This window comes from Pelobates fuscus, chromosome 12 (genome assembly GCF_036172605.1).
Source record: "Pelobates fuscus isolate aPelFus1 chromosome 12, aPelFus1.pri, whole genome shotgun sequence".
Taxonomy (NCBI): Eukaryota; Metazoa; Chordata; class Amphibia; order Anura; family Pelobatidae; genus Pelobates; species Pelobates fuscus.
The window spans coordinates 80,332,184-80,358,078 of NC_086328.1; the positions used below are offsets into that span (position 1 = coordinate 80,332,184).

Here is a 25,895-nt window from a genome sequence, read left to right on the forward strand (position 1 = left end):
CTGTCAAACGCTTTTTCCGCGTCTAATGAGACCAGCAAGGTTTGGGTGTATGTAACTTTCTGCTTCCAAATGATATCAATATTCCTACAGGTATCCTCAAACAGCTGTCTGCCCTGCACAAATCTCACTTGATCTGGGTCTACCAATGTGGCTAGAAAAGGGTTCAGTCTTGTCGCCTGAATTTGCGCCAGGATTTTCATATCATGATTAATGAGTGAGATTGGTCTATAACTACTCGGAAGGCTCGGGTCTTTGTCAGGTTTAGGCAATAAGACAATGGTTGCTAGCGATATGTCCGAGTCTGGGGCGCCCCCTGCTCGAAAGTCATTAAAGAGGGCAGCTAAATGGGGAGCAAGCTCATCTCTAAATTCCTTATAACTCCCGTCGAACCCATCTGGTCCAGGGGCTTTATTCCCTTTCAGGGCAGCTATAGCCTGTGCCACCACTTCTGTTGTGATTTCTGCCGCTAATGCTTCCACCCCTGCCTGTGCTAGTTTGGGCAACCCTAAGTCTGCCAGGAATCGTTTTGCTATTGCCTCGTCCCCCTGCCGTCCGCGACTCTGCTCCCGGTGAATGATTATACAGGGATTTATAATAGTCCGTGAAGACCTCCGCTATGTCTCGGGGACTAGTTTTAGTTGATCCGTCGTTATGTCTAATGGATGTAATCTGGCCCCCTCTTTGTCTGGGTTTCAGGACTCTAGCTAAGAGTGTGTCCATTTTATTCGCGTGTTCGTAGAAGGTCCTTTTGGACCACGTAATGGATTTGGCTGTGTCGTCTAGGAGCAGCTGGCGTTTTGCCAACCTCAACACTTTCAGTCGACCCGCAGTTAGGTCGTCCGGACTGCTCTGGTGTTGTTGTTCTACTCTCTTCAGGTCGGTCAGGAGTCAGTCTAGTTTCTGGAATTTCAGTTTCTTTTTGGCTGTTGCTAATTTTATGAGCGTACCTCTAATGACTGTCTTGTGGGCCACCCACACTGTTGCCAATGTCATGTCTGGGGTGATGTTGGTCTCGAAAAAACTGTTAAGCTCTGTTCTGATCTGAGTTGCTATATTCTGATCTTCTCAGCCTCCCCAAGTGTCAGTGATACGTCGGCATGATCCGACCAAGTGATGGACCCAATGTCTGTGCTAGTTATTCGTGGTAGGCTCCTATTGTTTACTAGGAACATGTCTATTCTGGAGTAGGATCCGTGTGGGGCCGAGAAGAATGTGTAATCCCTTGTATCCGGATGATGTGCACTCCAAGCGTCCACCAACCCCGACTCTGCCATAAATCGGTGTAGCAGTTTGTCCTGGCTCCCCCTCCCCTGGGACCTCTGAATACCGCTGCCTGCCCTCCTGTCTACTGCCGGGCTTGGCGTAGCGTTCATGTCGCCCCCCACAATGATCATCCCGTGGTGTAGGGTTTGGAGTTTGGTCTGCAACGACTCCCAAAAAGCTGCTTCTGGGTGGTTTGGTGCGTATACATAAATTAAATGGATATGATGGGACAGCAATGTGCCCGACACTATGACGTATTGCCCCTCCGGGTCAGATTCAGTGGACGAAATTCTAATGGGGCAGCTGTTCCGTATAAGGATCGCCGCTCCGTTGCGTTTGCGTAACGCCCTGGCCTCATACGTTGAGCTATAGGTGTGATCTTTTAGTTTTAATTTGGCCTGTCTCGTAAGTGCGTCTCTTATATGAATGCTATATCAGTTCCCATCCTTTTGAGTTCTCTGAATAATAGACGCCGTTTATTTGGGGAGTTTAGACCCTTTACATTCAGTGAAGTAATTTTAACATGTATAAAGAAGAAAAAAAAATACACAAAAAATACAAATACACCTAACCAACTCAATGGTAAGAATATGCAGAGGTACTTAACTGCGTGTAAGATGGATACAGCTTCCCAAGAGGTTTCCCCCAAACGAACCTCAAATACAGATATGTGAATGAACAAAAATGGGATACAGCTGAATGACTAAAAAACAAAAGAATACATAGCACATAGTGAAGTACAATAACAATAATTGGATTTAACCCACAATGATTGCACTCACAAAATAGTGTAGAGTAATGCGCCTTTAAGCCCACAAGGGGCTGAAGTAGTGTTCGCCTTCCACGGATAGGTTACTCTGTCTTTCCAAGAAATGGGAGTATGCCAGTTGGAATGTAGGTTATTACTTTGCGTTCCAAATGTCCGTTTCCGGTTGCGTTCCACATACGTATTTCCGGTTGCGGATGGCAACAAACGTCATGGACGCGGACGTTGCGTTCCAAGACTCGATATATGCGTTCCAAATAAAAAACCACTCAAATGGATGGATGACTGAAAATGACTGGATGATGTAAATCTCATTGCTCTATTGGATGATGGCATTTTTTTGTTACACATATGTCTCTGTTTGTATTACGAGAGTCTGTTTACTGATTGCTGTCATTATTCCGAGATTACTTTCAGTCATCCAGCCATTTGAGTGTTTTTTTTATTTGGAACGCATATATCGAGTCTTGGAACGCAACGTCAGCATCCATGACGTTTGTTGCCATCCGCAACCGGAAATACGTATGTGGAACGCAACCGGAAACGGACATTTGGAACGCAAAGTAATAACATACAGATGGACGGACAACAGCTGTTTTTTGCCGCAAACTTTTTACGTGAAAACTATCTGGAGGCAATATTTCCTTATTGGAAAGCTGGTTCCAGGAGATAATTCTCCAATCAACACACGGACTGGTTGTATTTAAGGGACTCTGTTGAGGGTGGGATTATGCATGCTTTGTATTTTTTATATAATTGTTTAAACTGCATAATTATCTCTGAGGAAGTCAAAGTTGTATGGACGAAACGCGTTAGATTGCAGTTAATTTTAAATTTTATCTATTGATTTTTGATTAAGGCTATCTATTGCCTTTGAATAAAAAAATTTTTTTTTACATTCCAACTGGCATACTCCCATTTCTTGGAAAGACAGAGTAACCTATCCGTGGAAGGCGAACACTACTTCAGCCCCTTGTGGGCTTAAAGGCGCATTACTCTACACTATTTCGTGAGTGCAATCATTGTGGGTTAAATCCAATTATTGTTATTGTACTTCACTATGTGCTATGTATTTTTTTTTTTTTTTTTTATTCTTTATTTTTCTTGTGCATGGAGAGACAGGTTACATTTTCTTGCGATGCCACCACAGCATTAGCAAGTCGCTTAGGAACATTAGATTTAGCATGGCATGCGATATGACGGCACATTTTTATATTAAAGATATGAGTTTAAGCTATTGATTCTGGTAATACAAGCATACATGAGGTTAATAATAAGCATTTGCGCCAGTATACATCAATTTCGCTTTGGATCCTTAGAAAAAATAAAAGAGAGCTTAAACATGTCAGGCTACACTAGACAAAGCAGCACTATTAGGGTTAAATGTGCCCAGGCGAGAGGTTTGCATTTTATGTACCAGCAACGAACCTGGCCTTTGATAGTTCAGGTTAGGTATAGCTTTGAAGCTCAACTTATGTGTGTTTAGTCCCCTTGCTGGGTGCATAGGTGATATACAGTCCAGGTAGTGTGGTGTATGGCGTGGGCGACATTAATGTGAGACAACTGATGAGCTTGTTTCATGCCTTTAGTGTTAACCGCTTGGGGTGTAGAGAGGACTTCTCCGCTTGTGTAGATGGTAGGAGGGTCAGGAGTCAGTCCCGCGGCCCAGTTCCCCGGGGGTACCCCCAGATGGTACAGGCTTACCCGAGTCCCGATCTGCTGGGCCTTCAGTGTGGTAGGGATGTGTTCAGCATAATTTGACCAGCATGGAAGGTGGTGAGAGGGGTTAGTGTGCCTTCCGGTTATAGTCCCTTGCAGCTGCCCAATCCTCCCCAGGGGGTGATTTAGAGCACTGGGGTGTCCGATATGGCAGCAGGGTTGTCGGCGCTGTGTGGTGCAAGGTCGGATAGCAGATACCGGCTGTATGTCACCGCTGGGTTCAGGGTTCCCGCATGTTTGCAGATCGGGTGTAGCTGTCTAGGGGAATCCCTCTGCCTGTCCGTCGTCCGTGCTTTCCTAACGGTTCTGATCTGCTGTGCTCTGGTGGCTCCTTTCTTTGCCGCCATTATAGTTTTGCCCCATGACCGCCATTTTGGCAGCGGAGGTTCCCCCTCGCTCTGGGCTCTTCGGGCCGCGGGAACAGTCCCCTGGGACCGGGATGACCCCCACCGGTCCAAAGGGGGGGGGAACGAGGCCTCTACTGCGTGGCTTCAGAGGTCCGAGTGGAACCCGCAGGGCAGGATAGTAAGGCGGCGGCCGTCCACCTCACTCACCGCCAGGCTTTAAAGACGATTTTCTGCAGGAGCTCGCCTTGTGTGCGACCTCTCGGCATGGCGGTCCGGCCCCGCCCCCCCGTATTCTTTTGTTTTTTAGTCATTCAGCTGCATCCCATTTTTGTTCATTCACATATAAGTAATTTTAACAGCCATTAGTCCTCTCCGCTTGGCCTGCTACAGCTCGCGCCCACCTCTGCTCTCGCTGCGCCCCTTTCCATTGTGTCCCCTCACCTCCCCCTCGGGATAATATAGGAACTAAGAAGGAAAAGTATAGAAAAGAAGGGAAATGAAAAAAGAAAAAAGGAAGAGAAAGAGAAAGAGGTGCACCTCCCGTGCTCCACCAACAGTGTCTGGTCTTACCCACCGCCAGACTGTCGTGGGGGTCAGGATCCCGCATCCCATCCGCGTCCAGCGTTTGGAAGAGATACAGGTTCGTGAGTCCTCCCGTTTACGCACTGTTGTGCTTATGGTGATGGCAACCGGACATCACCAACTTCAAATACATCGATAAACATATATGTAAATACCAATTCCCGGGATGTTAGGTACCAAGCTCATACCCCCCGGAAGCGGTCAACAATAAAAACAGTGGTTAAGCATGTAACAACGTGGTATGCTAACATTGCATTAAAACAATTGCATGGTTTAGGGCATTCGAGTCCCAGAACAAAGTGGGGATGCCTGCCTGACTCCTCCCGCATCTGTCACACTAGTACTATGCTCCCTGTCCCTCTTCTCCCACCAGGGGGGGCTCAGTATCTCGTGCTGCTCAGGGGAAGGTTGTGGTGCCCTTCTACTATTGTTTACAGAGCCTAACATTGGGTTGGCCCGTCATAAAGGGCTAATTGCAGAACCTGCTCCCTACTCTGACCCAGGCTGTCCCAAGCTGAACAACCAAGTTCTGTGTCCAGGTCCTGCATCCACTTACCTGGATCGCCAGCCTTGTGATGTGGAACTCCCCATCACAGACCTGCTCCCAGGAGAGTGGTTCACCGGCGAGAGGTGAGCTTCTTCGGGAATACCGATCTCGACTTCCTAGAGGAACGGATCCGAGGGCATTGGATGCTGGCTTGAATAGAGCTCTGGGGCTGGTGGAGCAGTCTGAGCTGGACATACCTCTAAGCTGGGACTTTACAAACATACACATCAAAAGCACTGCAGATCGGAGTGGGAAGAGAGAATCTCCTGAGAAGCTATTATCACTATCAATTGGTCATGCCATTACTCTGCAGTCTTTCTGCTCAAACTGACTATACTAAGCAGGATTAAGGCTGTAAGCTTCCTGGAGGTCCAGTGGTTTCTGTATTTTTTGTTACCCTGATTCATCACTACTAACATTTAACATGTTTTTTTTTTCTTATTAGATTTCATTATCAACTAACGATTTTTGCATATCCTCCAGTCTAAGTGACAGGTACCTGCCCAGCAACTCAGTCTTAGAATAAGTCATGTAGCCTATGCCTGTGATTTTCTGTTTTTATGTCTCTTTGATTATATGCTTACTAGCTTACCCTGTTCGTACTTTTGTTCTCTTTACAAAAAAAAAAAAGTGCAGTCTATCGTATTCCAAGCTGGATATTAACTTATGTGGTTTCAAATCTTGTAACTGTGATATCCATGTTGTATAGATGCACAACAAAAATAAAGAATTTAAAAAAAAAAAAAAAGGACTACTTTGTGTCAGTATTATTCCTCTGCGTGACAAAAGGTGGAGCTACCTTTGTCAAGCTTGTCGTTTCCCCCAGCTGTCAAAGGGGAGGGAGAGAGAGAGAGAGAGAGAGAGAGAGAGAAAGCTCTTCCGATGGAAGATTGCGCAGGTTCCTCCGTAGACCTCAATGCAGAACACTCGTACAAGAGGACATCAGTGACATTTGCGCCAAAAGCTGAACGTGACCCGACAGAAGAACATGGCGTGGCCTTATATTCCCTTTCCATTCAGGACAATTCTCACATTAGTGAATAACCCTGTAAACTCCAAATTGTAGTAAATTGAAATTAGAAATGCTAAGAATCCTAAACTAGTCAGGTTGGGACTATACCTGACCTGGAGAATTAACATTCGAATTTCGAATCCCCTGCAATTTCAAAGCTTAGTAAATGAACCCCTTGGTATTCCTTTAAAGGGGAATTAAAAGGAATAAATAAATTACCACGAGGTCACGCTGTTGACACAACAACTGCACAGAGAAGACTCGAATTTACCGCCTCCCGACCTGTGCGAGCCCACCTGTGACGTCACGTTCGCTCTCTCCCTGTCGAGCTGAGGAATGGGGAACTGAGCTCGTTGTTTACAGAGTGGGCGTGTGCTTTTAAAGACACGCCCCGTCCAGGCCAGTACAGGCATGTGGTGACGTTGCAGACTCATTCTGGCTGATACATTATCAGTGTGTTCGAGGTTCTATGCCAATGCTGTTTCTTAGCATCAGCCTGTGATCCTGTTAAGTGCCATGTGACATGACTGTGACACTACCTCTAGCTGGACCCTGACCTGAGTCTTCACTCATCTAAGACTACCCAGCTGCAGGGTGAGTGTGATTGGTGTCACTGTCACTTTATGTGGGTGGGCAAATAATGTGCTGTGTGGGGGGTTTACTTCCTGAAGCAGCCAGCTGAGATCCCATCATACCGCCCCATGCAGACAGTTGTATAGGTATTTTTATTTCAGGGTAAAACTATCAGAGCTATGCTGTGGGATAGAACTACAGAACTCTCATTATGCCTGAGCATGCTGAGAATTGCTGTCCAGCCAAGCTGGAATCTTGAGGTTTATGTCTTTGGTCTTAAGTAGGCTTTCTAGAAAGGTTGTATTATAATATAAACGTCTTATTATTATATTCCTGAATCAATGGTTTCATGGTCTAAGTGTGTCATAAGATAAAACAATCTACTTTCTTTATGTTAAACCATAAGTCAGTGCCAGAGTCATTCATCATCTTCCTTGGAGTAAATCTATTTTATTTCATATATTAACATTTTATTTGACCAATATCGATTTTTGTTGTTGTTGTGTTTTCTTTTTTTTGATAATATATATCTCTGACTGTCTCTATAAATAAATGTGGAGTGATTCTTTTAAAGCAAGGGTGCCCAAAAAGTAGATTCCCCAGATGCTGTAAAACTACAACGCCCATGATGCTTTGCGTGCTGTAGAATGACAAAGCATCATGGAAGCTGTAGTTTTAAAACATTTAGGGATCTACCTATTGGGCACCCTTGTTTTAAAGTGTGTTGAGCCAGCTAAAAACACAGGCTATTACGGACATTCTAGTATTGGTTGTAATTTTTGTAGGGATTTCCTTGTAAATTGTTCCTGTTCAAACCGGACTTTGTTTATTGTGATAATACGCCGACTTATTCACTAAAGTGAGACTTGCCAGGCGTTCCAAGCAATTTTTCAAGTTTTAAGTCCAAAATAGCCAAACTTAAAACAGATTGACCGATTTTGGTCTAAAATGTGAAATTCGACTTGTATTCCCAGCTATCCTCACTTTAGTTTACAACCGGGTACAGTGTCTCGAATAGAACAAACATTGACCTCAGAGTCTGTAAAAGATGTCATATCATTTTTAAATGAACACATGTATAACTAAAGGTGAAAGGTCCTTTTGTAAGCACATGGTTGTTTGCAGTATTTGCATATCATAAAATATTTGGAATTTGTGAGGAAAAAAAAAGCAGATTTTCAACTTGGTGGAAACATTTATTTTGTTGGAAATTACTTTCAACACTGCAGTAATACATTGAAAATCTCTTATTTACTAAAATGTGAATTGACAGGGATTCAAAATGAATTACAAATTTTAAGGCCAAAATAGCAAACAAAACCCAGTGGAATTGGATAATTGTAACAATTCAGCTATTTTGTTTTAAATTTGAAATTCACATTACACTGGCCCTCCATCCTCGGCGTAAGGAGTCAATAAATTTAGTTCTTGACTGAGATTCGCCTGGCACCACTCCTCACCCCCTCTACCAATGCTAGAGTAGCAGAAGTTCCTATACAGGAACCTTTGTAGCTCTCCTGAGCTACGCAATGCAGTGGTTATGGTGCCCGGAGTGTTCCTTTTAATTCACTTTGAATCCCCAATACTTAAGTACCGGTAAATAATCCTGTCTATAATTCATCCTTGAGTAAATAATTCTGTTATTGAGTGCAAATATTTCTAAAGCAACACTATGGGTACCCAGACCACTTTCTCACTTCCTTGATTTAACCCTTGCAGCTGAAAACATTGCTGTTCTGCAGGAATGGCAATGTTTTCACTGCAGAGTAGGACAACCACTAGAGGCGCTTCAGCCGAGTGGCGTAAAACTTCTCTATTTCAATCAGGTGGTCCACTAGGGGTATGTGAACTCACATTTTTTTACCGTGGCGGCAGGGGCCCTGTCACCTAAATTGTGACAAGGGACTATAACGCTATGAATACACATTTGTATTCCTAACGCAATAGTGTTCCTACTGTTCCCTGAGAGTCAGCTTTCTTCAATAAACTACACCTAGCAGTGCAGGACTTAGCTCACTGACAATCTCAGCATTAGTTCTGCACTGCAGCGCTTGGCTAAGGAGAGCTAACAGAATCTCCTGAACTGTAAAGGAGGTGCAGAGACGCACACAGGGGACCCTGGTAAGAAACAAACTGTTCTAAAATGGTTTGACTTCTAACACTGGGGGAGGCTCCAGGGCACTCCCTGGCACCATAAACACTACAGGTTGTAGTGGTTATGGTGCTTAAAGGACAGATTTCCCATTAGGCAGAGTAGGCCCCTTCCTAGTAATACAAATAGTTGTGTAGGCGCTTCAAATATTTAGAAAGAATTAGTGAGTGGGTGTGAAAAAAGGTGTAATCCCTTATCAGTAGTACATTAAATCACACACACAAAGTAGGTATAATATACCAATATACCACCTATTGCAGGTATTGATAATACAGTTCCATCTGAAAAACAAATAAAGCATACATAGTGCTCTCCATAACATATAAAATATAGAAATTCAAGGTATATGTGGAATTCCCAAAAAAGAAAAGCAGTCAGAACATGTGTTTATCCTTTAGTTTAGTGAAACAGGCCATCGCCAGGCTTAATGAGATATGTGCTGCACTCCAAATGGAAACACTGCCCGAACACACAGAGGATGGCCTCCTCAGAATGTCCGTGTGTTTAGCATGTATGCACATGACCATGCAAATAATTAAAAGGAACCTATAGTCTCGAAAATAATCATTATTTTTGGACCATGGGTTTTCTTGCAGCAAACTCACTAGTCACTGTCCACACCCATTGCTCTGACAAATTAAGTTAAATAAAGTTTATTCAACTCCTTTCCAGCACCAGTGTTCACAACCGGTGGCACAGCATCAGCTGTGGCCTGTGTGTGGCTGCCTACTGATGGGTCCAGAAATCTGAGGCGGGCTAGGAGCATGCGCGAGACCATGTGGCGCATCAGCTGTGATCTTAACTCCTCAGCGAGGTCCTGCAAGGCAAGTAAAGCTAGTTTCACATTTACATTATAGTTATGGCATTCACTAAAGCACAGGGACGTGGGCAACTTGGGTTTAGATTTAGGGAGTCATTTTTAGAGATTTGTGACACCTAGGGAAAAAACATTAATGTTTAAAATGATGTCTAAAGTTGATATTAGCCTTATTCCTAGGGTTAGAGTAAGGATTGAGAGAGGCTAAATTTATTCCTAACTCTAATTTTAGCCCTCAATTAACCTTAAATGTTCCATGTCCCTGTGCTTTAGTGAATTCCCTAACTATAATGTGGATGTGAAACTAGTTTTACTTCCTTTGCAGGACCTCGCTGAGGAGTTACGATGCCACAGGGAGTGATGCAGTGATATCGCGCATGCTCCCAGCCTGCATCAGATTGCTTTACCTGTTAGGAGTCTGACCACGCATGTGCAGCACAGACCACAACTGATGCCGCGTCTCTGGACATGACGTGGCTGAACCTTACTTTTTGGCCAGAAGCTCAAGGAAGCAAGGTGAAAAGTCAGTGTAGGACCCACCTGGGAGATTTGCCTTTATGTGGCAGGTGGGCTAAACTCTAATAGCCATTGGAGCAACTAAATAACCTCCATCTGTTTAAATATGCATAGGGATTTAGGAAGAGCGCAGGTAATTGTTTTCTTTTTTTTTTTCTTTAGTTTTTACTGTATGCATTGGGGCGGATGTGTGCTGTGGTCTTTGCTGCCACCCAAGAGTAGTGGGAGTTTGAGCGCAGGACCTGTTTGTTTGTATTTGAACCTGACATGATGTGGGTCAAGATTTCTGATGCGGTTTGGACTTCTGACAGAATACCGGAACTCCTCCACTGCATCCTGAAGCTCCTCTTCTGGTGGCATTACTCGCGATCTCCAACAATCCATTGCTTCCTCCTGCTACAGCAACTATCCCCCCTCCACCCCAACGCTACAGCCACTATCCCCTGCCCCCATCCACCGCAGCTTCTGTGTATCTCATTGCAGTCTTTACCACTCCACCATAGCCACTGTATCCCCACCACTGCCCCTATTCCCCACTACAGCCACTATCTCCACTACAGCACCTATACCTCTTTACCCCCAACCACAGCTGCTCCTCCCCCTCAACAGCCACTGTCTCCCCCAACACACACACCAGTCTCTATCACCCCACAATGCACACTACAGCCTCTATTCTCTGCACACACCACAGACTTGATTCGCCCCCATACATTTTCTACAACCCCAATTTCCTTGCGCACAAACCGCCTCCGTTGACCCCCCCCACACACACACACACAGTCTGCATCCCCATTTTTCTTCCCAAAACACAAACGATAGCCTTTATACAGCCACTATCCTCAACAAGCACACCAGAGGCTATATCCTCACAAATACAGACACTACAGCCCTTATCCACATACAGCCACTATTTACTTTACCACACACATACAAAACAAACCGCCCCAACCACATACACAACCTAGAACCACACAAGCCGCATCTCCCCTACACACGCAACCCTTCAAGCAGCTTACCCCAAATACACACAAGCAACACCACAAGTAGCCTACCCTCACAAATGCAACACAGCAAGCCGCAACCCCACAAGCAGCCTCTGGACAAAGTCTGGAGTGCCATGTGAAAATGTATCGCTTACAAAGTATTCCCTCTGGCTGCGTTGTTCAGCATTTCCATACACACCCCCTGCGTGTCAGCACAGATGCGCGTGTACAATTTCTACTTTGTCTGCTGCAGTTCTGATCACCACACGTCACTGTTATTGGGATTTATTCTTAATGTCTTTTTTTTTTTTTTTTCTTTCTTCAGTTTGTTTTTGCTGCTAAATACTGTATTTCAGCGTGAAAAAAATATTAACGCAAGTACATGGTTTTGGTTATACATATGCCATTTTCTCTGTTTCCCTTTAGTGACCGATAATGTCCACATTTTAGTCAATAAGTAACATGTGTCACTAGATTGTACACACATGTGATAATGGTTTATTTTCCCATAATTTTTTTTTCTTTTCTGCAAGTATTTAAGGTACTAGAAAGAAATTTTGCGTAAGCTACTGTATGTGGGCTAGAAGGGAACGGAGACAGAATTTGTTTCCCACATTCTGCATCTCTCTCTCTCTCTCTCTCTCTCTCTCTCTCTCTCTCTCTCTCTCTCTCTCTCTCTCTCTCTCTCTCTCTCTCTCTCTCTCTCTCTCTCTCTCTCTCTCTCTCTCTCTCTCTCTCTCTCTCTCTCTCTCTCTCTCTCTCTCTCTCTCTCTCTCTCTTCTCTCCCCCCCCCCTACTTTCTTAAAGGGACTCTGTCATGTGACAGGTTAGCGTTTTAGTGTGCATACCAGTTTAGTAATAATTCTTTAAATTATGTAGGTGTACTTACATGGATTATTATTATTATTATTTTTTTCTATAAAGTGAATGCTGCAAGTAAATGCCAGAGGTTATGTGCTCATCTGTTAATCCAAAGCATCGCAGCGTGTCACGTTCTGTCTACTTTGAAGTACTAGGTATTGCGAGACAGCATGCATTATGTGGATAACTGATTCCTGTATGATGTAACTGTTACATAGTAGTACAGTTGCTTGTCAGGTAGTTAAAGGAACTCTCACGCACTGTAGTAGTTATGGTGCAAGGAGTGCTCTGGAGCCCCCATCCCTATTGTAAGGAGTCAAACCATTTTAGAACAAAGTTGTTTACTTGTCGGCTGGTTGCTGCTTTCTGCCTCCACTACTGCTCAGTGAGAGATTGAAGCAATTAACAGAACACTCCACACACTATAGCCACTACTTGAAGCTGTAGTAGCTATTGTGCCAGGAGATTGCAGGCACCATCCCACAGTAAGTAGTCAAACTGTTTTTGTATGGTTAACTGATACCGGAGAAACTGACGGAAGCCAAGCACAGAGAGATGGACACAGGTTTCTTCAGGAAGGAAGAGATTCTTTATTCGGTTCACCGATCGGGACTCAGAGGGACTAATGTCACCAAAATACAACAAGTTCTGAGCCCCGGACAATAGTGCAGGCTCCTTATATAGGCACATAACTCCTCCCATATTAAGCTCCACCCACACATTCTCTTAACCAATTAAAATGAACAAGAACTAACTTCCTGCTTGACCGCATGGCTTGTCCAGCACAATGGAGGAGGGGAATACTATATCCGGTATTCTTGCACATGCTCCGTACACTACTGATCGTATCTTCGCCACGTGCAACCAACCGACCGATACGCCAGTATATGCACGTACACATGCCACGTGGTAATCTCTGCCTACTAAATTTATTTTTACCGAGATTCCACCACATTCCCCCTTTTGATGCCTCTGATATTTCACTTAACCTTGGTTTGCATATACCTCAGGTCACCATGAACCAGATCAGACTTTTCTATGATGTGAATCCCTCAACACTCCTCTTCCTGCATTGGTTCTCCCTGATTTAGAGCCTCATATTTATATATGGCCATTATCTGTGCAGCCGCCTTTCTCTCTGCTATATTTTCTATCAGGCTCTGCACCGACCTAACTACTAAAGGAATAAGACATGGCAGGAGTAGACACAACATTAAAATCAGCATGACTCCGCCTACCAATGCCTTAAGCCCTCCAAACTGCTCATACCAGTTACCAAACCAACTACTTGGATTATACCCTTTCCATACCTGAGTAGGCACATGCGCTAGTTTAACCATATGGCTAGTAAGCTCAGCTATTGCTTGCCCTTCGTCATCTATTTGAAGACAGCAATTGCTCAGGTTAAACTTCCCACATACATCAATGTGGGTAATCGAAGGCTAACCTATTTTGGTAAACTGCTGTCCTCATCCTGGTATTATGCTTCGCTAGAAGATTGAGCGCTTGTGAGGTCTCATTAGTAATTATCTCAACCACCGCCTGTAACCTTATAATGCGGTTGAGCATATATATTGGGGTTCTATACCCGAAAGTACCATCCTCTGCCCAAGTGGCTGGCCAGCTATTGCTTGCCCTTCGTCATCTATTTGAAGACAGCAATTGCTCAGGTTAAACTTCCCACATACACCAATGTGGGGCCCTTGGGTTTTTACGTCCAAGATGCATTATCTTGCACTTATCCACATTAAATGTCAGTTGCCACAGCTCTGACCATTTTTCTAGTTTACCTAAATCATTTGCCATTTGGCTTATCCCTCCTGGAACATCAACCCTGTTACATATCTTAGTATCATCCGCAAAAAGACACACCTTACCATCAAGACCTTCTGCAATATCACTAATAAAAATATTAAAGAGAATGGGTCCCAGTACAGATCCCTGAGGTACCCCACTGGTGACAAGCCCAAGCTTCGAATATACTCCATTGACTACAACCCTCTGTTGCCTGTCACTCAGCCACTGCCTTACCCATTCAACAATATTGGAATCCAAACTCAAAGATTGCAGTTTATTGATAAGCCTGCTATGTGCAACAGTGTCAAAAGCCTTACTGAAATCTAGGTAAGCAATGTCTACTGCACCACCCTGATCTATAATTTTAGTTACCCAATCAAAAAAAATCAATAAGATTAGTTTGGCATGATCTCCCTGAAGTAAACCAATGTTGTCTCTGATCTTGAAATCCATGTGTTTTTAGATGTTCAACAATCCTATCCTTTAACATGGTTTCCATCACTTTCCCCACTACTGAAGTAAGGCTTACTGGCCTATAGTTGCCCGACTCCTCCCTATTACCTTTCTTGTGAATGGGCACAACATTCGCTAACTTCCAATCTTCTGGGACTACTCCTGTTAACAATGATTGGTTAAATAAATCTGTTAATGGTTTTGCTAGTACACCACTAAGCTCTTTTAATAGCTTTGGGTGTATTCCATCAGGTCCCATTGACTTATTTGTCTTTACTTTTGACAGTTGAAATAGAACCTCTTCCTCTGTAAACTCACATGTAATAAATGACTCATTTATCCTTTTTTTTTAAACAGAGGTCCCTTTCCTTCATTTTCAGCTGTAAATACCGAACAAAAATATTCATTGAGGCAGTCAGCTAGACCTTTATCCTCATCTACATACCTTCCTTCTTTTGTTTTTAAACTAACTAATCCTTGTTTTACTTTTCTTTTCTCATTTATGTATCTAAAAATAAGTTTTGTCCCCCTTTTTTACTGACTGTGCTATTTTCTCTTCTGTGTGTGATTTGGAAGCTCTTATAACTTGCTTAGCCTCTTTCTGCCTAATCTTATAGGTCATTCTGTCTTCCTCACTCTGGGTTTTTTTATAATTACTAAATGCTAACTTTTTGTTTTTTACTATTTTGGCCACATCTGCGGAGTACCACAGTGGTTTCTTGAATTTTTTGCTTTTACTGACAAGCCTAATGCAATTTTCTGTTGCCTTCAGTAGTGCAGCTTTTAAATAATCCCATTTATTTTGGACTCCATTTAAGTTGCTCCAGTCTGATAATGACTCCTTTACACATATTCTAATTTTAGAAAAGTCTGTTTTTCTAAAGTCTAAAACTTTTGTTTTTGTGTGGTGTGACTCAGTCACTGTTCTTATATTAGTACCTCCACACACATAGCAGTTGGTTACATTAAGACTACCTGCAATACTCTCAGCTAAATCTATAAACAGGTTTTTAGCGTTATGGGGAATCTTATTATCTACACTCATCTCTTCATAAAAAGAATGGAATACCTGATGAGTTTGGGATGTTACAGTATCGGTCTCTATCCCTATAAACAATATTGTCCCAGGGTCTAAACCCGTCCCATATATCTGGAACCCAAATAAGTTACCATATCTGTCTACGAATTGGTCAGGATTATTTATAAGAATATGGATTGGGTTGCATTCCATAGACTTACAATATGGGTTGGTAGGCAACTTAGTAACAATCATATCCTTGTCTGCTGTCTGTCCCCAAGTTGCCCACCCCACACAAGACCAATATGGGCAAAAATTATATTCCCTATCTGGGCATCTCGGACTTACATACTTGTTTCTACTACTGGGACAAATATATTTATCGTTAGACCCATACGTCCTCTCCCATCTAAGATCCCCACATACATTCCACGGCTTTCTACCACTTGATATCGCTTTACATGCATCAAATAGCAGAACACCCGAAGAATGTACGGTTTCTAACACAGTTTTATTTATTAGGGTCCCCTGTGGATCTCCATTCCTGAGGGTCAACCAAATTGTGCGGGGTTGATACTCCGGATTGAAGCACTTAGGTTCTCCTACTCCTAAATGGCATACACTATATTCTATACCTAGATATCTACACCTAGACACATCACCTTTACACTCATATTGTGAATGCCAAATTAGGGTTTGGGAAATATGATTACCTGTCTTAGTAGTCTTAATGCAAACCTCACAGCTAGGAGTGTCGGTACCTCTACCTTCCTGAATATAAAATGACATATAAATAAACATTATCATTAACACTTCTTTCGTCGGCTGCATCCTCAGTCTTCGTCCGTGCGATGGCACCTCAGCTTCCAGGATGTAAGGGCTGCAGGGAATGGAGTTCTGCTCGTCTTCACAGGGGTCCCTTCAAGACTTTCCTGGCTTTTAATAATACGTTGGTGAGCAGACCGGCGTTATTATGGCCGTCAAAACACTCACTTACCAATCTCTGTAACAACAATAATTGTAATCCAAAATGGTTCCTCGTCACTCCGACTGAGTCGTGCGCTTTAACCGGATCTTGCAGGGATTCTCTGGATCTGTTGTAGCTTGCCAAGAATCTACTGCTGCTGGTTTAACCCTGGAGTGATGAATCCACGGAGTAACTTCGGCCACTTTTATTGCTGTAGGGGTAGACAAAAGAACAACATAAGGACCCCTCCACTTAGGCCCTAACGTATATTATTCCACTCTTTAATCCACACTTGATCTCCTGGATGGTAACTATGAACAGGGGGATAAATATTCACAGGTAATCTATCTTGTACCCATTTCTGTACCTCCTCCATAGTTTTACCCAACTCTACAACCTGCTGCCGGGTAATTCCTTCTCCCAACTGACTCAAATCCCCCCTTAAGTTACCAAGTACGGGAGGTGGACGCCCATACATGATTTCAAAAAAAGAGAGACCCATCCTTCTGGTAGGTGTACTTCGAATACGCAACAGAGCTATAGGCAAAAGCACATTCCACTTAAGTTGGGTTTCCTGACACATTTTTGCCAACTGATTCTTAATAGTTCTATTCATTCTTTCTACTTTACCAGAACTCTGAGGTCTATATGCCGTATGAAGTCTCCACTTAATACCAAGCATATGAGTCAGTTGTTGTAGGCACTGGTGAACAAAGGCTGGACCATTATCCGATCCTATAGAGCAGGGTAGTCCATATCGGGGTATTATTTCTCGTAGCAGGAATCGCACAACTTCTCCTGCTTTCTCTGTACGAGTAGGACATGCTTCTACCCAGCCTGAATAGGTGCACACAACTACTAGTAGGTAGCGATGTCCACCAGATTTAGGCATAACTGTATAGTCAATTTGTAGATCGGACATAGGGAGTCCTCCCATATACTGAACTCCTGGTGGCTTTACTGGTCCTTGCCTTGCATTATTTTTAGCACATGTTACACATCTTCGTACAATGGCTTGAGTTAAGTTGGACAATCTTGGTATGTAGAAATGTTTTCTGAGAGATTCTTCTGTACTATCTCTCCCAGAATGTGTCCCGTAATTTTGGACAATTTCTACCGCTAGTGATGCTGGAATAACTATTCTCCCATCTTCTAACTGATGCCATTTGTTCTCCAGGTACTTTCCAGGTTCAGTCTTTAACCACTCTTCTTCTTGAGCTGTATAAACTGGAGTCCATTGAGACAGTGGAGTCGGTATAAGAGCAGCTATATGTTCCACATATTCCTGTCTTCCTGATTCAGCGGCACGCTTAGCTGCACTATCTGCCATCCGATTTCCTTTGGTTACATCACCATCTCCTCTCAGATGCGCTCGACAATGTATAATCCCAACTTCTTTCGGTTCCCATACTGCTTCCAATAGTTGTAGTATTTCAGCTGCATACTTGATTTCTTTGCCCTCCGAATTCAATAGTCCTCTTTCTTTATACAAAGCTCCGTGGGCATGAGTGGTTAAAAACGCATACTTGGAGTCCGTGTAGATGTTCACTCTTAAACCTTCAGCCAATTGTAACGCTCGTGTTAGTTCTATCAATTCTGCCTTCTGTGCTGATGTTCCTTTTGACAGTGGCCGAGCTTCTATCACCTTGTCTATCGTTGTTACGGCATATCCTGCATAGCGAATCCCTTCTTTCACATAACTACTGCCGTCTGTATAATATTGGACATCAGGGTTCTGGATGGGAAAATCACGAAGCTCTGGTCTACTTGAAAATACTTCATCCATCACCTCCAAACAATCGTGTTGACTTTCAGTAGGTTGCGGCAAAAGGGTAGCTGGATTTAAGGTATTGACAGTCTCTAAATGCACTCTTGGGTTTTCACACAACATTGCTTGATACTTAGTCATACGGCTGTTACTGAACCAATGATTGCCTTTGTAATCTAGCAACGTCTGTACTGCGTGCGGGACTCGCACATAAAGTTCTTGACCCAGAGTGAGTTTATCGGCTTCAGCTACCAGCAGGGCGGCTGCAGCTACGGCTCTTAGACAAGGTGGAAGACCACTGGCCACTGCATCCAATTGCTTAGAAATATAGGCAACAGGTCTTTGCCATGATCCCAAGTACTGTGTCAATACTCCCACAGCCATTCTTCTTTGCTCGTGTACATATAGGTAGAATGGCCGTGTGTGATCAGGTAGACCTAATGCTGGGGCACTCATCAAAGCCTTCTTCACATCTTCAAATGCCTTTTGCTGTTCTGGGGTCCATAGGAAGGGGTCGTGTTCTGTACCCATGATAGCTGCATACAGAGGTTTCGCCAATATTGCATAACTGGGAATCCATATCCTACAGAAGCCTGCTGCCCCCAAGAACTCTCGCACTTGTCTTCTATTCTTGGGTATTGGTATTTGGCACACAGCTTCTTTTCTCTCTGGCCCCATTATTCTTTGACCTTCAGAGATATGGAATCCCAGATATTTGACAGTTGGCAGACACAACTGAGCCTTCTTCCTAGACACCTTGTATCCTGCCTTCCAGAGAATGTGTAGTAGATCATGTGTTGCTTGCTGACATATTTCTCTTGTAACTGCGGCTATCAACAAGTCATCTACATATTGTAACAATACACACTCTCCTGGGATGGACTTGAAATCCAATAAATCTTGACTTAAAGCTGAACCAAATAGGGTAGGTGAATTTTTAAACCCTTGGGGCAGTCTTGTCCAAGTCATCTGGCGTTTCGAGCCCGTTACAGCATTTTCCCATTGGAATGCGAAGATACACTGGCTTTCCGCAGCAATTCGAAGGCAAAAGAAGGCATCTTTGAGGTCTAAGACTGTAAAATAGGTAGCCCCGCCCGGAATTAAAGAAAGCAGGTTATATGGATTGGGCACAACTGGGTGTATACTTACAACCGCATCATTGACTGCTCTCAAGTCCTGCACAGGGCGATACTCATCTGTACCGGGCTTTTGAACAGGCAGCAATGGGGTGTTCCAGGGGGAAGTACAGAATTTTAGGATACCATACCGGATGAACTTATCCAGATATGATTGAATATTCTTCTTAGCCTTCTGCGGGATATGATATTGCCGTAGGCTCACTGGATAAACCCCAAGTTTTAGTTCAATTCGAATGGGTGGAATATTGCGGGCCAGTCCTGGTGGGTTGTTCTCTTCCCAAACTCCTGGTATATTGAATAAGGATTCATCACTCTTAGGGTTTTGGCTAGTCAACGCTGTATAAAGTCGCCACTCTTCTTCCTTTGGTACTGATAATGTCATAATACCTGAAGGTCCATTAAACTTTAAAGATGTTGTTCCATTTGGTAGGAACGTTATCTGCGCTTGTAGTTTTGATAGCAAATCACGTCCCAACAATTGGACTGGACATTCAGGCATATAAAGGAATTGATGTTTCACTATGTGGCCTCCCAATGTACAGAGTCGACTTTTAAGAACCGGTTTTGCAGCACTCCTTCCAGTTGCTCCTATTACGGTGATAGTTCTTCCAGATGGAGCAGCAACTAGGTCAGTCACCACCGAATGTTCAGCACCAGTATCAATCATGAATGCACTCCTTTTCCCCCCTATTGATACATCGACCATAGGCTCCGCTCGGCCAAGGGGGATGGAGCCCGGTCGGTATCAATAGTCATCCATGACCGTGTCAGCCAATCCTACAAAGTCCCTATCTTCTCTATCGCGGGATCTCTGCGCTGCGGGATAATATCTATCTTCCCTTACACTTCCTCTATTCCCATTACTCCCTCCGGGACCTCCTCTACCTCTCGCTCTGCCTCTAAAGTTTCCATAACCTGCCCTGGGTTGGTCTCTCTCATTCTGCTCCCTTTTTGGACACTCTCTCTTCTCTAGAGTATGCGCACTGATTCCTACTCAGGGGTTCCCTATTCCACTTACTGTCGCCTCTATCTGGTCCCCGTCTGTCTACGCCTGCGATCGCTACCGCTAGCATATCCGCCTTTTTACGCATCTTGCGCTCTTCCTCTTTCTTAGTCTCCGATTCCCTGTTCATGTAAACTTTATTAGCTACCTCCATTAGTTGGGTGATGGACATTCCTACAAACCCTTCTAACTTTTGTAGCTTGCGCTTAATATCTCCGTAGGCTTGGCTGACAAAGGCAGAGTTTACCATTCGGGAATTCTCAGGGGCTTCCGGATTAAAGGGGGTATACAAGCAGTATGCCTCCAATAATCGGTCATAAAAGACACTGGGCGGTTCATCACATTTCTGTAACACCTCAGCCGTCTTAGACATATTTATAGCTTTCTTCCCTCCTGCTTTCATGCCAGCAATTATAGCGTCTCTGTAGGCTTTTAAATGAACCATATCTGCGCCATTAACATTCCACTCAGGATCAGTGTTCGGATAATGGGCTGTGGCCCATGCTGCTGGATTAGCTTGATTTAATGTACGGGCTTCTTCTTCCAGCGCTTTAATGGCCGCTTGGTTTATCCTAGTCCTCTCCTCATTGTTAAATAATGTCATTAGTAATTGCTGGCAATCAGCCCAAGTAGGATTATGCGTCTGGACTATTGAGGTGAACAGGTCGGTCATGGCTTGAGGTTTGTCAGTGTACGAGGAATTATGGGTTTTCCAATTTAAGAGATCGGTAGTTGTAAACGGGACATATACGAAGACTGAGTCAGCATATACTAATTGACCCTCATCATCAAGGTGTGCTGAGCCAGGAGCCAAACGAAGTGGCATTTGATAATGTCTAGGCTTTAGGGTACTGGTCAATTGTCGGGTTAGTATAGGGCAGAGGTAGGCAACCTACGGCACTAGTGCCGTGCACGGCACTCGAGGTGTCTTTGCACGGCACTCAAGGCTGCTAGAGCCAAACAGGCTCTGGCCTATCAGGAGTCCCAGTAAAACTTCAAATATCTGCTAATACGAAAAGATGATGAAGGACAATCCTCAATTTAAGCATTGCAGCACATAGAGGAAATGATCTCAGATCACATCCTCCAAGCACTTGTGAATGGGAATCCACAACGTAGTTGAGCAGCCTGCAGCTGCTGTTGCAGCTCCTGTCTTTGACCTGTACCAGGCTGGTCCCCACTGGAACCCAGGGAAGCCAACCATACTGCTAGATATACACAGCTATTGTGGATCAAACCAAGTGTTTATCTGAGTATCTGCTCCTTTCCAAATTGTTAAAATAAATGTGTGCACGTTTTGAAGTAAATTACACTGAGACACAGGTATCAGGTTAATAAAAAACTTCGGAATGTTTACTCAGGGGGCGGCAAGCCCCTTATAAAGGCAAAAATACATCATATGCAAAAATGTAGATAACAGAGAGAATACATCTCTAATTGGTTAGGTGTTAAGTGTCTTAATGCACATCCTACGAGGCGTCATGTCACCATCATCCCGGGATTTTACTCTGGATGTAGGCGCCATCTTGTTACACGAGGTAGTTAGTCGGTGGGAGCGGGTGCTCTAGCAGCCATTTTGAGTAGATATTGAATACAGGTATACACAGTAAATAGACATTTTTACTAGCACTAATTTACATTCATAACACATAAATGAAGAATAACCCTCCCCTTATACAAATAATACGAACAGCCCACACACAAACATACACACAATCTGCACAAACGTAACTCGCTAACAATCCACATACATGCACACAAAGCCCACATGCAGCCTTTCACATGCAATACCCCAAACAGCCCACACACACACTACCAAACACACAATGTGACATATCCATCCACACACAATTCCACAAGCAGCCCTCATACACAGCCCACATTCATATGTATCATACACAATACCATAAACTACTAATGAACATATACAATATAATAGCTCATATACGCACAAATACAATGATGCTAAGCAACTGCAGTAAAAATAACACAAACAGAATACGGCAGCATACACAACTAAATTTAAAAAAATAGGACCGGCACGCTACGGGACATCACAATCCTATATCGGCACAGTGCTGCTAAAAGGTTGCCTACCCCTGGTATAGGGCTTCGTTGAGGTGCGTCGGTTAGGGGTTCCAGTCGAGGGGTAGTAAGGCATGGGGATGGGGAAGCTTTATTGTGGGGAAGGTCGGTGAATAAAATATTCCGGGCCGGGCTAGGGGAAGCCTGACCGGAAGCTTGATATGGCGCCAAATCAGGATATGTGGTTTTAACGGGGGTTGGTACCGGAAGGGGAGGTTTAGTAATAAGGGGGATGGACTCTGAACTAGAGGAGGAAGTAGATGGGGACAACGGGGAAAGGGGTGTAGTGCTTCCTGTATCACTTCCTCTTCCTGTGGAGGAGGAGTAAGGGGGAGGCATAGGGATCTCGGACTCAGGGGGCGTGTCCAAAATGGGCGTAACCATGGCCCTAGTGGACAAACGAGTCCTGGCCACCATGAGGCGACATTGCTCCTCGTGGCATACTCGGATCCATCTTGGCGAGTCGTTTACGGCCTGCCTCCAACAATCAATGTATGGAAACTGTCCGTAAAGTTCAGGCCTACCTGATACAGCCACGTGTACACGCTGTACCAGATTAGGATCTAAACTACCACGTGGCGGCCATGCGTCAACCAAAGTAGGCCATTCCCTAGTACACAAAGTAATCAAACGTGCAGGAGACATTTTAACCCCAAAATCACATTTTGTAAATCCCTTTTTAAAATTCTTTAACATGCATCCTAAGGGATCCAAAATCGTCGAGTCCGACGCGCCCATACTTAACAATGGAGCGTCGTTTCCAACGAATACTATACACGCACTCTTTTCAACGGTCACACCCGTTCCCTCGGCAACAGCACCACGTGGTACAGTTACTTCGTGAAACGCACACAATAAAAACACTCAAGGAATTCCCGTACACACACAGCTGTTACACCAGTCACTAAATAATAGATACTATGCCCTTTGGCGAAACTATACCGTCACCCACGCTATAATTCCCTATATCTGAATTACCCGTCTGTAACATACCCCAGTAACATCGTCTTTACAAACAGCAGTTACAGTACGGTTAGCATAGGTCAAAGTACAATTTAAGGTCACAGTACAATTAATAGTGGTTATGGTGTTAGACATGCAATAGACGACAATTATTAGTATTTTTATATACAGTGTCAGTAAATATACAGGGTTATGGTACCGTGCACTATAATACAGCTACACACTATTAACACTCTCACTAGACGGCAGAGCTCACGCTATATAGCAAGATATACACGCTACTAAACAATCTTTAACACATATACAATTCCCAACTAATCTATTGGCCAGTACCTTGATGGACTACCTAAAACTATCTACATCCGTTTTGGTTAGCCACACTGCCCAAGCCCCACATATAGCGAACTAGAGGGCAGAATTTACAACAGAACCCTCTTAGTCTATCTACTCTATCAAAAGTCTAGTGGGTTCCAAATTTACACGCCTTCCCACTTAGCCAAGATAGGTTGAGAGCTAGCGGACCGAATTTACACAGATGCCGCTTAGTCTCCCGGTCCCTCCGACCTAGCGAACAGAATGTACACGGTGTCCGGCTAGGGCTATTTACACAGAACCCCGCCTGACTCCAAACCAAATTAAACGGTCTTATTAAAGAGCGTTCAATTGAGCGGTGCGCCTTCACTCCTTCCCTCCACTGGAGGGGGCAGATTCCGTACACAATTCAAACCCCTTATGGGCCTACCGCACAATCGGTATACCCCTAGTGGGTCCGCCGTCTAAAACAGCGGTCGTCTTACCTCCTCGTTCCTGAACCTGAGTTCACACTCATCGACGGGGACACCCCAGCACTTTTTACGTAGAGGCCGATGATCTCCTGGACAACAGACCAGTGGCGCCGAGACGAAGGGAGGTCCACGCAGAAGTTCAGGGGTGCAGCCGTAGAGAACGTGGGCAAAGATAGACCGTCTCACGCCTCTGCCTCTCAGCTACCGTTGAACGATGAGCTTCCCGGCCAATGCACCAAATGATACCGGAGAAACTGACGGAAGCCAAGCACAGAGAGATGGACACAGGTTTCTTCAGGAAGGAAGAGATTCTTTATTAGGTTCACCGATCGGGACTCAGAGGGACTAATGTCACCAAAATACAACAAGTTCTGAGCCCCGGACAATAGTGCAGGCTCCTTATATAGGCACATAACTCCTCCCATATTAAGCTCCACCCGCACATTCTCTTAACCAATTAAAACGAACAAGAGCTAACTTCCTGCTTGACCGCATGGCTTGTCCAGCACAATGGAGGAGGGGAATACTATATCCGGTATTCTTGCACATGCTCCGTACACTACTGATCGTATCTTCGCCACGTGCAACCAACCGACCGATACGCCGGTATATGCACGTACACATGCCACGTGGTAATCTCTGCCTACTAAATTTATTTTTACCGAGATTCCACCACATAACAACTTACCTGGGTTAATGGCCGCCGCTTCTGCTTCCAGTTTGTTCAGCAGAATATTCTGGGTAGCTCTATGGAGCGCAGCAGTGCTATGAAAGATCCTGCCAGCTAAGCACTCCCGGGAAATTAACACGGTCCTGGATTAGCCATGCTTTGTTTTATAGAGACACCCGGCTTCTCCAGCAGGGGGGGTGCCCGGGAAACCAAGGTAAGTTGTCAAATCATTCTGAAATTATTTGACTACTTCCAGTGGCCTGTCTGTCGTGATCACGGTACTTTTAGTTTGCAAAGTCGCATGGTAACAGCTCAGAGTACAAAGATCTTTAATGCGTAAGAAATAGATTTTTTTTTTAAGTTCATATTTTACCTTGTGTCCTTTAACATGTTACATTGTTGGTGTGTGAGAGGAACAACATGTAAGGAGCATTTTATCTCCACTTATTTTGCTTACTCTGAGAAAGTCAAAGGTCAGAGTTTTTGCTAAATCTTTTGTGATATGAAAAATGCCTGGTATAATGACTATGCCTGCAGTTTTTCTTTTGTGGTTATTTAAAAAAAAAAAAAAAAAAAAATTCTCTCTCCTGTACTGTTTACAATTATCTTAAAATGATCATTTTCTTTTCCCCTTCTGATTCCTGTGGTATCAAAAAGTCTTTTTGCATTTGTATTGGTTTATGTACCCTATGTGGGTTTCTAATTGGTCAATTTAAAGGGATACTGCTGTCGAAATATGGAAAAAATTATCAATTTGAAACGGTAAATTAAACTGGCGATGGCAGTGCCTGGAGCACTTTTTTATTTTTATTGATTTATTTTGCCAAAGCACTCAAAAACAGCACAACAACACGGGCTACAGTGGTTATGTGCTTAACATGCCCTTTTAATTGACAACGTAGTACTTATTTATCATGTCATATGAACATCTACATCAGGGGTAGCCAAAAGGTAAATACCCAGTGTGGTGGACCCTCTGCTATCTCCATTCAGTTGCCCGTATCTCCCTTTGATTTCCCCAAAGAAACTGTGTTCCCACTGGTTCGGTACCTTTCTTTGACCAAACGTATTACCGAGAGTATGCTCCCTGGCAAACTTAGCCGCAAACT

General features: G+C 43.9%; 1 protein-coding gene across 2 annotated transcripts in view; it reads left to right on the forward strand.

The window, feature by feature from the left end:
• The first annotated feature begins 6,665 nt into the window (after positions 1–6,665).
• Positions 6,666–25,895, forward strand: part of C12H11orf24 (chromosome 12 C11orf24 homolog) — a 68,653-nt gene continuing 49,423 nt past the window's right edge. The window contains exon 1 of one of the 2 annotated variants that reach the window (XM_063437325.1): positions 6,666–6,830. The gene's annotated coding sequence lies outside the window, so the exon portion shown is untranslated. Of the gene's footprint in view, positions 6,831–10,300; positions 10,345–25,895 lie in introns of those variants that run through there. The other variant, XM_063437326.1, reaches the window with a different exon arrangement.